Source organism: Balaenoptera physalus, assembly GCF_965194825.1.
Source record: "Balaenoptera physalus genome assembly, chromosome: 1".
Lineage (NCBI taxonomy): Eukaryota > Metazoa > Chordata > Mammalia > Artiodactyla > Balaenopteridae > Balaenoptera > Balaenoptera physalus.
The window spans coordinates 145,969,019-145,983,733 of NC_138882.1; the positions used below are offsets into that span (position 1 = coordinate 145,969,019).

Here is a 14,715-nt window from a genome sequence, read left to right on the forward strand (position 1 = left end):
AAAAAGGCAGTTTCAGACACTTTTAGCGGGAGAATAATTGGTTCAACCTCCTTTCTGTTTTCAAAATCTACTCTTTTACCCAAGAGTTGAACTTCTAAGAATTTATGTTCTAAGAATTTAAGATTGGCTCATCTAAAAGACGTATACAAAAATGTCCATTTCAAAAAAAAAAAAATGTCCATTTCAACTTTTTTTTTTTAAAGGCAAGGGCACACTCACAAAAACCCTGGAAACAAATTCAATGTCTATTTATAGGGGAATTGCTAAAACTGATACAGAAGCAGCTGTTAAGAACAAGGAGGAGCTAAAGAAAATTGCTAATTATATGTTATTAAGTAAAAAAGCAAGTTCTGAGACACCACAGTATGAACGCATTTGTATTAACTCTGTAAAGAGGAAAAGCAACAGTGGTTCTCAAACTGTGATCTCCAGAGGCGCAGCAACAGCATGACCAGGTGACATGTTAAAAATGCAAATTCTCAGGCTCCAGCCCAGATCTACTGATTCAGAAACTCTGGGGAAGGCGGCTCACATCTGTCAGGCTACCCTGACAGATGCTAAAATTTGAGAACCACTGTATTGTATAAGGACCTAACATACAAAACTTCAGGAAGAATATGCAAAAGCCTGCTTACTGCAGTGACATCTAGGGAAAAGAAATGCAGTGGAAGCTTGAAGGGCAATTTTTAACTTCCCCTCTCTGTGCTGTTTGAATTTTCACAATACGCAGCTAGTACTATAATAATAAGAAAGATCCTCGTACTGAGTTGAATTCTGCTTTATATGGCTTCCACCCTCTAGTCCTCATTTTTATCCCACGGGATCAGCCAAACCACCTAACCTCTTTTAGGTGAGCTATCCCTTCAAACGTTTTAAGATGACTCTCACGACCTCCTGAGTTTTCCTTCCTCTTTGCTATATACTTTTAGTTCCTATAACTGCCCCTCCATGCCATGGCTTTTCCTAAAATAAAGAGGGAGGAAGAAGGGATACGGGGCACTTGGTACATTTAACAAGAATGATCTTCAGATACCCATGTTCCCACATGATGCTGTGTGGAGATGAGAGAAGCTGGGCTAGTAGCCCACAGTGAGCACACAGCAGGTTTTCTCTACCTTCCTGGAGGCCCCCCAGATGCAACACATGTTGGGACAAATCAGTAGCCCATCCAGCCCAATACCCAACCTCGGACACTAACATCAGAACAACTTGTTCAGGAGAAAAGGGAAGGGGAGCTGGGTGTCTTCACAAAGTGCCTTTGAAGGTGGGCTTTGAGGTAGCCCTCTTCAAATACCCTACTCTTCCTTTAATAGGTCCCTAGAAATTAGTGTTATCTATTAATATGTCCTGTCAATATGTATCTTCACATGAATCGCAATGTTTCTCAAACTCACATTTTGTGCCAACCCTCGTCTTGGATCAACAGATTTTGCGTGAGCATTTACTCTCTTCCAGGACTGGTACTAGTGACTTAGTAGACAGCTTTGCTGATCCTCCCAACAACTTCGGAGGGTCCACAACCCAGAGGTGGGGTAACTAAGGTTCTGTGCATTTAGGTCACTTGCCCAATGTCACAGAGTCAGTAAAAAACAGAGAGGATCTTCAACCCTGTGCTCTGTCCACTATGTCACATGATGATTTAAAACAGCCGAACAACAGCCACACTCTAATATCAAAGTTGGCCACATAATTCTACAATCCCAGAATTTGGTAAACTACATTGAGTTTGGTGTATATAAATCATGCTTGATTTTATAATTTGCCTTCTCAACTTTCATCCCCCATAGCTGATCAGTAACTGAGTCCTTTCTTAATCTCTTCATCCCATGGCCAGTGTAGCAGAATTCAAGATACTCAGATCTCAGCCTGGTCTGCAACAGATTTCAGTATAACTCAGCCCAAAATCCAGATTGCCCAAGGGATTGGCAACACATACATTTAGCCTGAATGATTTCTACTTTATTTTTCCACTCTGCCTAAACCCAGCCCACACACGCAGCACTGCATATGTACCTGCTGTATGAACTCTGCTTCATTTTGTCATCCATGTTGTTAAGAACTTTCTAAATAATTTAAGTTGATGAAGGGGTTATAGGACCTCCAGGGTCCTATATAAATCCCTTCCTCACAACCTCAAATAGTCCCTTTTAAAATTTTCTTCAAATATTCCAGTTGAGGACCTCCACTTCTAGCCAAGATGGAGTAACAGGCACCATATTTACCTTCCCACCTAAAACAACTAAAATAATGAATACAGGAAACAAAGGTTCTCGGGACACTGGACATCAGGCAACAAACTACAGTGATCTCAAAGAGATGGGGAAAAAATGAGGTGTCCTAAAACTGCTCAAGCTTAATGCCTGGGACAGAGGACACAGAAGAGGAAATCCATACCAAGCCCTGCAGTTTCCCAAATTGAGAAGCCAGAGCTAGAGGTCTAAGTAGAACAAGGAGGCTAGAATTCTTGGGGCAAAGTACAAGACAGGAAAGAGCTGCACAGGAAGATGTGCTCCTTAAGTATTCAGGAGAGTACCAATCACTGTATGTATGTGAGGAAACTATCTGAGCCAGAAGCACTCAAAAGGATCACAGAGAACAATCAGTGGACTTCACACAGGGCCATGAATAGTGCCTATTCACACCAGCCAGTGTGGAAAACCTCATAATTAACAGGGCATGGGGTAGAGTACACAGAAGGGTTTTACCTCAGCAGTGAAGAAGAATTAGCCCTACTCAACAAAGCTTAAAGCAAGACTCAAAAGGATCGAACTGTTTCCAAATAACTTACACATGCCCCAAAACAAAGCTCAAGTGTATTTATAGAAATACAAAAAATATCTAGCACTGAAAAAGGTGAAATACACAATGTCTGATATTCAACCAAAAATTACCAGGCATGCAAAGAAGCAGGAAAATACTACTAAAATGAGAAAAATCAATGGACACTGACCTAGAATTGACACATTTGATAGAACTAGTAGACATAGATATTAAAACAGCTATCATACCTGAATTTCATATGTTCAAAAAGCTAAAGGAAAGAGTGAACTTAAAAGTTCACACATGCAAGATTTCAAAAAAGACTCAAGTTGAAATACTAGAAATGAAAACTAAAATGTTTGAGATGAAAAGTTAACTATATGAGATTAGATAACACAGAAGAAAAGATTAGTAACCTTCAAGACACAGTAATAGAAACTATCTAAAACATAACAAAGAGAAAAAAAGATTTTTAAAAAATAAACAGAGCATTAGTGAGCTGTGGAAAAATTTCAAGTGGCCTAATATATGTGAAATGGGAATACCTGAAAGAGAGAACAAAGAAGGGACCAGGAGAAATATATGAGACATAATGGACACAAATTTTCCAAATCTGATGAAAACTATAAACCCATATAATCAAGAATATCAATGAACCCCAAGCACAAGAAATATAAAGAAAACTAAACCAAGAAACATCATAATTAAATTGTTCAAAACCAATGATAAAGAGAAAAACTTAAAAGCAGTCAGGGTGGGGGGTGGCAGATTATGCAAAAAAGAAAAAAAACCCATGAGAATGACAATGGATTTCTTATCAGAAATAATGCAAGCTATGAGACAGTACAGCAAGATCTTTGAAGGACTAAAAGAACAAAACTTTATATCTAGAATTCTTTACGCTGTGAAAAAATCTTTCAAAACTAAAGCTGAAATAAAGACTTTATCAGACATATCAAAGATGACATACCAAAATTCACCACCAGCAGAACTGCACCACAAGAAGTGGGGAAAAGTAATATCACATGGAAATCTGGATCCATAAAATGGAAGGAAGAGCATAAAGGTAACTATGTGGTACATATAAAGACTTCTAAAAATTTTTTGAATGTCTTAAAAAGACAATTGCTTAAAACTAAAATAATAACCATGTATTGTGGGGTTTAAAACATACGTGGAAGTAAAATATACAACATAAAATAGCAGTAGCACAAAGGCTATGAGGCAAGAATTAGAAATACATTGTTATATGGCTTTATATTACATATGAAGTGGTATAATACCACTTGAAAGTTGACTCTGATAAATTAAAGCTGTACACTACAAACCTTAAAGCAACCACTAAAATAATATCTGAAAAAAGGATATGCCTAATCAGCCAATAAAGGGGGAAAAATGGAATTTAAAAAAATTAATCTAAAAGAAGACAAAAAAAAGAGAGAGAAGAGACCAAAAAACAGATGGAACAAATAGAAAAAAAAAAAGCAAGATGATATGTTTAAAACATACCATATGAATTACATTATATATAGTCTAAACACCCTAATTAAAAAGCAGAGATTGTCAGGCCTTGCTTTGTTACCCAGTCTAACTATATGTTGCCTATAAGAAGCCCGCTTTAAATATAAGGAGACAAATAGGTTAAAAAGCAGAAGAAGGAAAAAGATATACCATAAAAGAGCAATCAAAAGAAAGCTGAAGTTCGCTATATTAATATAACACTAAGTAGATTTTAAAGCAAAAATATTATCAGGAATAATGATTAAGTAGCTATCGGAGCAAAACATATCATCAGAAATTATGAAATAATAAAGGGGATGATTCACCAAGATGACCTAAAAATCCTAAATATTAATGCACATAATAACAGAGCATCAGAATACATAAAGCAAAATCTGATAGAACTGCAAGGAGAAATGCATATGTCTACAATTATCATGAGAGAATTAAATATGTCACTCAATAATTGGTAGAACAGATAGACAGAAAATCAGCAAGTACATAAAACTTAAGAGTAGTCAATGAAGCTGCCTAATTGACATGTAAAAAGCACTCTATCCAACAAGAGCAGACTACACATTCTTTTCAAGTGTACGTGGAACATTTACCAAGACAGACCACATTCTGAGCCATGACCAAGTCTCAAAACGTTAAAAGGATTCAAGTCATACAAAGTACTCTCTGTGACTACAGTGGAATTAAAAGTCAGTAATAGTTAAGATATGTGGAACATCCCCAAATATTTGGAAACTGAATAACACACTTCTATATAACCATAGGTCCAAAAGACATTAAAAACAACTAGAAAGTATATTCACTGAATGAAAATAAAAACAGCAAAAGTTGTGGCATGCAGTTGAAGCAATACTTAGAAATCTACAGTATCAAATGCCTACCTTAGAAAAGTCTCAAGTAAATGACCTTAATTTCCACCTTAATAAATTAGAAAGAAATGAGTAAGAGGAACCCAAAGTTAACAGAAGAAAGGAAATAATAAATTTTAGAGCAGAAATCAATAAGTTAAAAAAGAAAAGGAAAACAATAAAGAAAATAAATGAAACCAAAAGCTGGCTCTTTGAGAAGGTCAATAATATTAATAAATTTCTGGCCAGAATGATCAAGAAAATAAAGAGAAAAGAGACAAATAACCAGTCTTAGGAATGAGGGAGATGAAATTACAACAGATTCTATAAATATTAAAATGATAATAAGGGGATATTATGAGCAACTTAGATGATATGTACAAATTCCTTGAAATACACAAACTATCAAACCTCATTCAAGGAGAAACAGATAATCTGAATAGTCCTATATTATTAAATCAATTGACTTCTCCTTCTCCCCCATAAAAAAACTCCAAGCCCAAATGGCTTCACTGATGAATTCTACTAGATATTTAAGAAAAGAAATAATGGCAATTCTACACAAACGCTTACAGAAAACTGAAAAGAAGGAAATACTTGCCTGTTCATTCTATGAGGCCAGAATTATCTTGATAACAAAACTTAAAATACAAGGAAAGAAACTATATCAGTACCCATCATTAACACAGATGCAAATATTCTTAAAATTTTAGCAAACAGAACAGAATCCAACAAAATATAAAAAGGATAACATAGGTCCTGGCCACGTGGGATTTATCTCACGAATACAGAGTTAATGTAACATTCCAAAAAAAAAATGAATGTAATTAATCATATTAAGAGTCTTTGAAAAATGATCTCAATAGTTACAGAAAAAAGCAACTGACAAAATACAATACCCATTCTTCATTTAAAAAAAAAAAGAAAAAAAGAAAAAACCCTTTCAGCAAAGATGGAATAGAATGGAACTTCCTAAACCTGATAAAGAGCTTCTACAAAAAATATACAACTAACATCATAAATCATAATGCTGAAGAAATGACTGCTTCTCCCTAAGCTCAGGAACAAGGCAAGACATTTGCTCTCATCACTTCTACACAACACCGAGTGGAGATTCTAGCCAGCGCACTGTAGCAAGAAAAATAAAAGACATCCTCATTGAAAGGAAGAAGTAAAACTGTCTTTATTCACAGATATGATCACATAAAGAATCTGATGGTACCCACAAAGAAGCTATTAGAACTAATAAGTCAGTTAGCAAGATGGCAGGATACATGATCAATATACAAGTGGTAACAAACAATTGAAAGTTGAAATCTAAGAAGACAATACTGTTTACAGTAGCGTCAAAAAATGTGAAATACCTACAGATAACCTGACAAAGACCCATCTACTGAAAGCTAAAAAACACTGCTGAGAGAAATTAAGGAAAACCTAAATAAATGAACAGATATACTGTGTCCATGGGTCAGAACACTCAATATTTAAGAAGTCAATTCTCTCCCCAAATTAATGTATAGATTAAATGAAGTTCCAATTCAAATCTAAACAGGCCTTTATTTTGAATCTGACAAAATGACTGTAAAACTGATATGGAAATGTAACAGATGCAGAATAACCAATATAACTTTTAAAAAGAACAAAGTTGAAGGACTTATACTACCTGACTTTAATACTTATTGCAAAGCTACAGTCATCAAAACTAAGTGGTACTAGCATTAAAACAGACAAAGAAACCAATGGAACAAAATAAAACATCCAAAAATGAGCCCACATATACACATGGTACATTGATTCTGATCAAAGGTACAAAGACAATTCAATGGAGAAAGGATAGATTTTTTAGCAAATGGTGCTGGAACAACTGATACCATATGAAAAAAATAAAGTTTGTCCACATCTGGTCCTACAGGTTAATATGAAATGGATCCTGGATTTAGTGTAAAATAAAAAACAATAAAGCTTCTTAAAAAAAAAAAAGAAAATATTTGAGATCTCAGGCTAGGCATGATTTCTAAGATACCAAAACCATGATCCATAAAGGAATAAATTGATAAAATAGACTTTATCAAAATTACAAATTGATAAATTAGACTTCAGCAAAATTAAGAACTCTGCTTTTCAAAAGACACTGCTGAGAAAATGAAAATATAAGCCACGAAATGGGATAAAATATTTGCAAATCACAGCTGTGATAAAGAACTTAATAATGAGAATATATATAAAAACCTCTTGAAAGTCAATAAGGAAACAAACAGCCCATTTTTAAAAAGTGGACAAAAGATTTAATAAACACTTCAGCCAAGAAGATATATGAAATATATACAGGGAAATAAGCAACAAGATAAGAAGTCTGAAATTATTAGTCATTAGGGAAGTGCACAATAGAACCCCATGAGAGGATTCCACATTATTAGAATAGCTAAAACTTAAAAGAGTGATCACACCAGTTGGAGCAACTGGAATCACTTTGAAATACGGTTTGGCTGTTTCTTAACAAGTTAAATATACACCTACCATGTGAACTAGCCGTTCCACTTTTAAGTATTTAACTAATAGAAATGAAGGCTGTACAAAGGCATTTATAGAAATATTCATACCAGCTTTAATTGTAGTAGCCAAAAAGCAGCAAATAATCCAAATGTCCATCGAAGGGTTAGTGGATAAACTAAATATGGTATAGTTGTACTCAGAAAAAAAAAAAAAAAACAAACTATGTATGCACGCATAACCTGGATAAACTCAAGAGGATTATGCTAAGGAAAAGCCACCGCACACAAAAGATACATGTTGTATGACCCCACAGATAAAATCCTAAAAAAGCTTAAATAGTGACAGAAACAACTCACTGGTTCTTGGAGGGATTAGAAAGGGGCATGAGCAATCTTTGGGGGTATTAGAAATGTTCTTTATCTTGATTGTAATGATGGTTTCATGGATAAATACATATGTTGAAACTTCTCAAATTAGACACTTTATATATGTACAGTTTACTGTATGTCAAGTATACCTCAATAAAGCTGTTGATATAAATAAAGCCTCAATAAAGCTGTTTCCTAGTAGGGAATGCCTTTTCTTTCCTGTGGTACCTTGACTGCTACATCCTTTCTTCATCCCCTACATTCAATCAGTAATTAATTCCTAACCATTCTATTCTAATCTCTCTCCTCTAGTCACATAGCTACTACGCTAACCCATCTCTCACCTGCATTATAATAGCCTCTCTCCAGTCTTCACCACTCCAATTCATTCTCCACCCTGCAGCCAGAATTAACTTTCTAAACCACAAATCTGAGAGTGTCACTTCAATAGCTGCTGCTTGCTCTGGAGATGCATTTCAAACTCCCTTAACCTGATTCACCTGACCTTCCCTGATCTGGGCTTTTCACTTTTCCCAACCTCCTTTCTGGTGATTTCCCCTTACCCTTTCCTGTCCGCCCATACTAATCAACAACACACCAGACTTGCATAGCTTTGCCCATGCTGTTCCAAGTCAGATAATCCCCTTTCCTCTGTCTTTCTCCAACCCAATCACACCGATGCTCTGCAACTCAACTTGGGTATTATCTCCTCTGAGAAGTTTTCAATAAAAGCCTATATTGGGCCATTTGGACTTCTCTCAACTCCTGAGAATCTTTTTTTTTTTTTTTAATTTTTATTGGAGTATAGTTGATTTACAACGTTATGTTAGTTTCAAGTGTACAGCAAAGTGAATCAGTTCTACATATACATCTATCCACTCTTTTTTTAGATTATTTTCCCATACAGGCCATTAGAGAGGAGAATCTTATTCTACCTTGCTACAGCACTAAGCTCACTATCATATGATCTCCCTTGCCAGACTAGACAGAAGCAGACTGGATGAAAGCTTGAAAGCAAACACCAAGTCTTGTTCATCCTTGCTTTCCCAGAGCCTACCACAATGCCAGGCCAAGAACACATTCCCAAATTAGTGAACAAACGAATGAACACAAGAGCTGGTTTGGATGACCGCCTCTTACATCAGCTGGGTTGACTCTAAATTCCACCTTATAAAAATATGGGCAGGTAAGAGGTTGAATAATCTCTGTAGTACATTCTGGTAAAATAATTACTTCAAATACTTTGGGTGGGTGGGGGGGTGGTCCCACTCTGGCTGTGAGCTTAAGGGCAAGATTCACTACCTCAAACTGTTTTCAGAACCAGCTGGTAATTGACTGTGATTTGAACCAAGTGAAAGGTTAGGGAAAGAGAACCAGATTCCAGGAAAAGACAAGGCCCACACTAAAAATTAACACAGCCTGGAAGAAGGCTCAGTCTCCTCCCAGTAAACTTCTTAATTTCATCCAGAAAGACACAGATCTCCACCCTCTGGGTTATTCCTTTCTCCCAATACACATGTTTTGACTTCCAAATCCAGCAGGGAGGCTCCCAACCTCCCTCCCCCTCAAAATCAATCTCCAGGCCCTTCTCACCCTCTCTGTTCCCTCAGCCATCCTTAATAAGAGTTATCTGAGCCTCCCACCAGGAGGCCCTCCTCAGCTGGCTCCCTCCAAGAGCCAGGCCAGTGGCCACCAAGTCAAAAGCCAACCACAGGACCTCATTAACAGGAGATTCCCAGAAGACCAGGAGGCAGTCAAAAGGCTGGAAGACCCAGCTGGCAACTTAAAAAGTACAATTTCAGGATATACACTTGGTGGATCATAGGAAAGAGGGGAAAAGCAAGCAAAACAAAACAAAGCAGAATTCTACCACCTATATACCAAGCTACAAACTAAGAGAAGGCTTGCCTTATTTCTACTGATTTGTAGTTCAAAAGCATAATCCCTTTCTCCCTCCTGATATCCTACTTTAAAAAGTAACCTAATAATGACTGCTCTTCCCTATCTTGGAAATGACTTGACTCTTTAATTTAGAGACGAAATTAGTTAAGACATGAGGAGCGCTTTAGTGGAAAATAGCCAATGATTAGGGAAATTCACCATTTTGCATCTTGTTCATCTTAAAAAGAAAGGACATTAATAAAAATAGAAAGATACTCCTAGGCCTTTCCTACCCAGGATAACTGTAGCCAAAGAGCATTATACCATCTAAACTAAATTGCACTTTAAACATTACCACAAGCTGCTGAAAGCTACAAGCAGCACTGGCCTTAAAATGCCTTAGGTAGCCAGACTGGAATTAAAAGGTTCAAAAACGGCTGGGGAAACGTCCTAAAATACGGTGGGAAGGGGGGAGAAAATTAACATAGTTAACTGGATAGTGATGGCAGGGGACCCCGAGTTCCAGACATCTCCTAGGCAGCGCTGGGGATGCAGTAAGGGCCCACCCTTCTCTTGAGTGGCCGTACGCCTCACCCAGGAGTGGACACAGGGGACTCAACAAGGTCTCGGGGGCCAACGCACGGCTGGCGTTAAGACTCAGGCGGCCAGAGGAGGAAGAGGAGGCAGCGACTGCGGGAAAGGGGAGGGAGGCTTGGGCCCGGCTGCGCTCTCGAGTTGGAGAACGTGCGCGCTGCGAGCCTGCGCTTTTGCTAAAGCCCCTGATACACACGTGGGACTGAGAGGAGGGTCACTTACTTGTCCAATCTGAAATTACATTTTAGCTAGCGGGGCCCTGCCGATAACCGCGCGGAGCCGCAACAAGCCTCGGTTGGGCGGTCCGACCCGCCCTCCGCGCGGCCCCGCCCCCGCCGGCTGCGACCCCTGTAAAACTCGCCCCGATTGGCCCTTTGAACGGGGCCCGGGATTGGCCCGCGCCTGCGCCCTGCCGTGGCCTCCTGCGGCGCTGGCCTGGCGGGTGGCGTGGGCTGCGGCCTCTTCCAGTTTCTTCCCACCTCCCCGAGCTTTTAAAGGCCTGAAGTGGGTTCTGTCCTCTCAGGCCGGGAGTTTCCTACTCTGGGGGCGCTTCTCGCAGAACTCACCCACGCAAACTCCCCTCAGCCGCTGGTGGGTACGTGTCCAACGTGTATCCTGTAACTTCGCTTCTCAACCATGCACTGAACACCAAGTCTCTTGCAGACAGGTGTTAAAATAAAGAAATTAATAATATTTGTTGAATGCTTACTTTGCGTGAGGTCTTGTTCCCGATACTTTACGAAAATGTTCTCATCTAATTTTGTGAACAACCCTCTGAAAAGGTGTCACAGTTTGTAAATGTACAAAACAAATGAACCCCAGCCTTTAAGGAAGTTACAGTCTGGTGGGTCCCGGACACGCCTGTGTCACTTAATCTTCATGATCCTTAGCTTTCCAGTTAGCTTGGTACTATTTGTCCATAGTTTACAGATGCGAAGAGCCCGAAACGTTTTTTAGCTTGTTTTGAGACTCACAGTAAGTAACAGGAGGGAAGATTCCAACCTGAGCTCAAACATAAGCCATATCTATTAAAAAGGCAGGCTCCCAAGCTGATGGGACTGAGATTTGGAAGATAGTTTAAGAAGTCTTAACTCTTTATTTTCCTAGAAAAGGAGACTGAGGTGCAGTAAAAGGAAGTGATTTTCGAAGAACACACTGGTGATAAGAGGTAAGCCTCGGTAATAACTGTGATTTCACAGAACTGGAGTATGGGCCATGTGCGTGATAGTCACTCTGCTATCCTCACAGCAACCCCAAATACATGCTCTCATCTTGGTCTTACAGGCGAGGATAGTGGCTCAGTGGGGCTGAGGCCACGTGATTAGCTGCAAACCAGGCTAGAGGGCCTGGTTTGGGGATGCCAGAGGAAGAAATCTTCCTCTATCCTAGATTCTTCTGGCTGGTCTAAGAATTAAATTGACATTATGAACGGGAGAAAATCAGATGAAAGTTTAATAACGTGTACATGGGAGAGACCCAGCAAAACTAAGTAACTCTGAAAAGACATCTTACACTAAAGACAAAAAAAGGATGTTGGGGGTAATGGTTTACGTCTTCAAAAGGCAGGAGGGCAGTTTACATTGAAGATGGAAAAGCAAATGTTTGGTAAACAAATGTTTGCTGGGTGTGCTAAGACAGTGGGACACAGGGAGGAATTTTCAAAAACAAAACAAGCAAAAAAACCTTCCTAGATTCCTCTCAGTCTACCATACCTAGTTCATACTATAGTACAATGATAGCTCTCTTCCTGGAAGAGGTCCTCTGTCTACATTCTTTAGGCAGCTAAGGAGGACATCCGAGTTTCTTCCCGAGTCTTTTTGGGCCTTGATTGTTTTCAGCTGTAAATAATTCACGTGCCAAAGAGACATTTTGGGGTGGCAAGTTTTGCTCCCGTACAGGGTCGTTTTCTTTCTTCTACACCATGACTGTTCACCTTCATTTCCAACAAATATCCGGAGATCTAACCATGGACTCTTTGGGAATGTAGGAGGTACTAGGATCTGGTTACTTGGCACCTGTGTGAATCATCATGTACAGCAGGAATGATAATATTAAGACCTATTCATCTTACCTTTCCAGAGTATTGTGATGAGTAAATGAGGTAATAAATATGGAAATACTTTGTAAAGTGTTAGATGCTGAATACATGTAAGACAGCTTCCAGACCCTCCTCATTGTACCTCGGGAATAGAATAAATGAAATATACTGGTTGCCTTAGGAACTGTGGCAGGAGGTCTCATCTTGGCTAAACTTGAATTAATATGGATTTGCTTCCTGGTCTTTATAGATATCTCTGTTACTAGGCATTTTGTATTTGATCTGAGGTTTGTTTCTTCTTATCATCATGCTATCATTAGTGGTAATAGCAGCAACAGCACAGTGGCTGGAGCACCAGCAGCCATCCTGGACCATGAGAGGATTTCAGGAATGAAAGCTACACACAGCAAAGCCCCAGGGTTCAAGGGCTTAAGTTTCTGACACCATGCAGCACCAGACGAACACCCACTGCCCACTTCCACTTGTAAGAAAGAAGCTGCTCTCTTGTGCAAGACACTTTAATTTTGTGTTTTCTGTCCATGGGGCCAAACCTAATCATAACTGATACATATACCTTATCTCACGGAAATCCTACAGCAACTCTATAAGGTGCTAGGTGCAGAAACAGACCCAGAGAGTATAAATGACTTGTTCGGTGTCATCCAGCCAAGTGACAAGAGGCGTAATTTTGTGGCCCATTCTCATTTTCTTTTAAATGGAAAGAAAATGCCTATTGTGAATGAATGAATCTATTTTTTTTCCATTTACTTCCATTCTATTCATTTATTCTAGGAGGTGGTAAACTTTTTCTATAAAGGACCAAATAGTAAATATTTTAGACTTTGTGAGTCATACAGTTTCTGTTGCAACTACTCAACTCTGCCTTTGTAGGGCAAAGCAATCATAGATAAAAGTAAACAAGAGGTTATGACTGTGTTTCGATACAACTTTACAAAAGCATACAATGGCCAGTGTGCCCCAGTGGGCCTTAGCTTGCCAACCTCTGATTTATTAGATTCTGATGTCCCATCACAAAAGTGCATTGGAAATACATTACAGAGGGTAGGGGGATTGTGACATTGCAGGCACCCTCACACTGTTGACCAATATAAAGTCCAGTGTGTGACGGTGAGGTCCAGTAGAAAGAAAGATCCCTAAACTGATAATCGCGAGATCTGGGCACTCAGTTCATATCTGCCCTGAAACAGGATCTGTATCCTGACCCAAGCCCAGGTGCCTCAGTTCCCTATATGTTAGGAGCAAATAATGTACATACCATCCCTACTTTCCATAGTTTCCATGGCTACAGGGAGACTGAGATGAGATGATATACAGACCGTATTTTGAAAGCTATAAATGTTATTCAACTGCGTGTACACTGCTTCGCCTTAGGCAGGGCCATATAGCCTCCTCTGTATCCTTCAGTCCCCTGTCCTTACCTCTGTCATGGAACTCCTAGAACGTATCAAATGCCTGGTAGTTATTAGTGAATCCGTTTATCCCCGCTCCTCCTCCTTCACTTGACATAAAGGGTTATTGTGTTGCATTGGATTAAAAGACTCAATTATTGGAAAGTCTAGACGCCCACTCAGGGTCGCTGCCAGGCAGCGTGGGGATCACGCAGAGTCAGTGTCCAATAGACAGGTCACAAGTCACACCCGTGAAGCAGCACATCAGGCTTAAGTGAGACAGAAAGAGCTAGGTTGTGAAAGCCTGGAACCAGCTGAACTGGAAGTTTGTGTCACTTCCTTCCTGCTCAGAGACTGTTTCATGCAACACCAGGAGGCAGACAGGAGGCCTGGCCTTCTCCCTGGTGACCTGTGGAGGCCTTCTGCTACTCTAACTGCATTCTCTGAATGCTTTTCCTACATTAACAACTTGCCCCTCACCAGAGAAAAGACTTATTTTCCCCGAGACTCTTAGAGTCATGGCACAGAAATAGGTGTGGTTATTCATTTAATCATGAATTCATTTATTCATTCAGACATTTATGTATTCACTCACTTAACAAAGATTTATTGAGTGCCTACTGTTCTATAAAGAGATGGTGTTGAGAAAAACAGACATTGTCCGTGTCGTTGTGGAACTGACAGTCACAAAACCGACATTCAGTAAATAAGCATGCAGGTATATATATGTGTGTGTGTGTGTGTGTGTGTGTGTGTATAAAGTACAGAGAGGTTAAGCATATATCAATATATCTATCTATATCTATATC

The 14,715-nt window shown here is 39.1% G+C and overlaps 2 protein-coding genes across 9 annotated transcripts in view; one reads left to right on the plus strand and one right to left on the minus strand.

The window, feature by feature from the left end:
• The window catches only part of FGGY (FGGY carbohydrate kinase domain containing), a 416,066-nt gene extending 405,265 nt beyond the window's left edge, over positions 1-10,801 (minus strand). For 4 of the 8 annotated variants that reach the window (XM_082418647.1, XM_082418641.1, XM_082418642.1 and 1 more), the window contains exon 1: positions 10,682-10,772. The gene's annotated coding sequence lies outside the window, so the exon portion shown is untranslated. Of the gene's footprint in view, positions 1-10,681 lie in introns of all 8 variants that reach the window. The other 4 variants (XM_082418645.1, XM_082418646.1, XM_082418643.1 and 1 more) reach the window with 3 other exon arrangements.
• Positions 10,802-10,878: 77 nt separating this feature from the next.
• LOC309640986 (uncharacterized protein) overlaps positions 10,879-14,715 on the plus strand; it is a 239,909-nt gene continuing 236,072 nt past the window's right edge. The window contains exons 1-2 of the transcript XR_014252478.1: positions 10,879-11,054; positions 11,567-11,627. The gene's annotated coding sequence lies outside the window, so the exon portion shown is untranslated. The remainder of the gene's footprint in view (positions 11,055-11,566; positions 11,628-14,715) is intronic.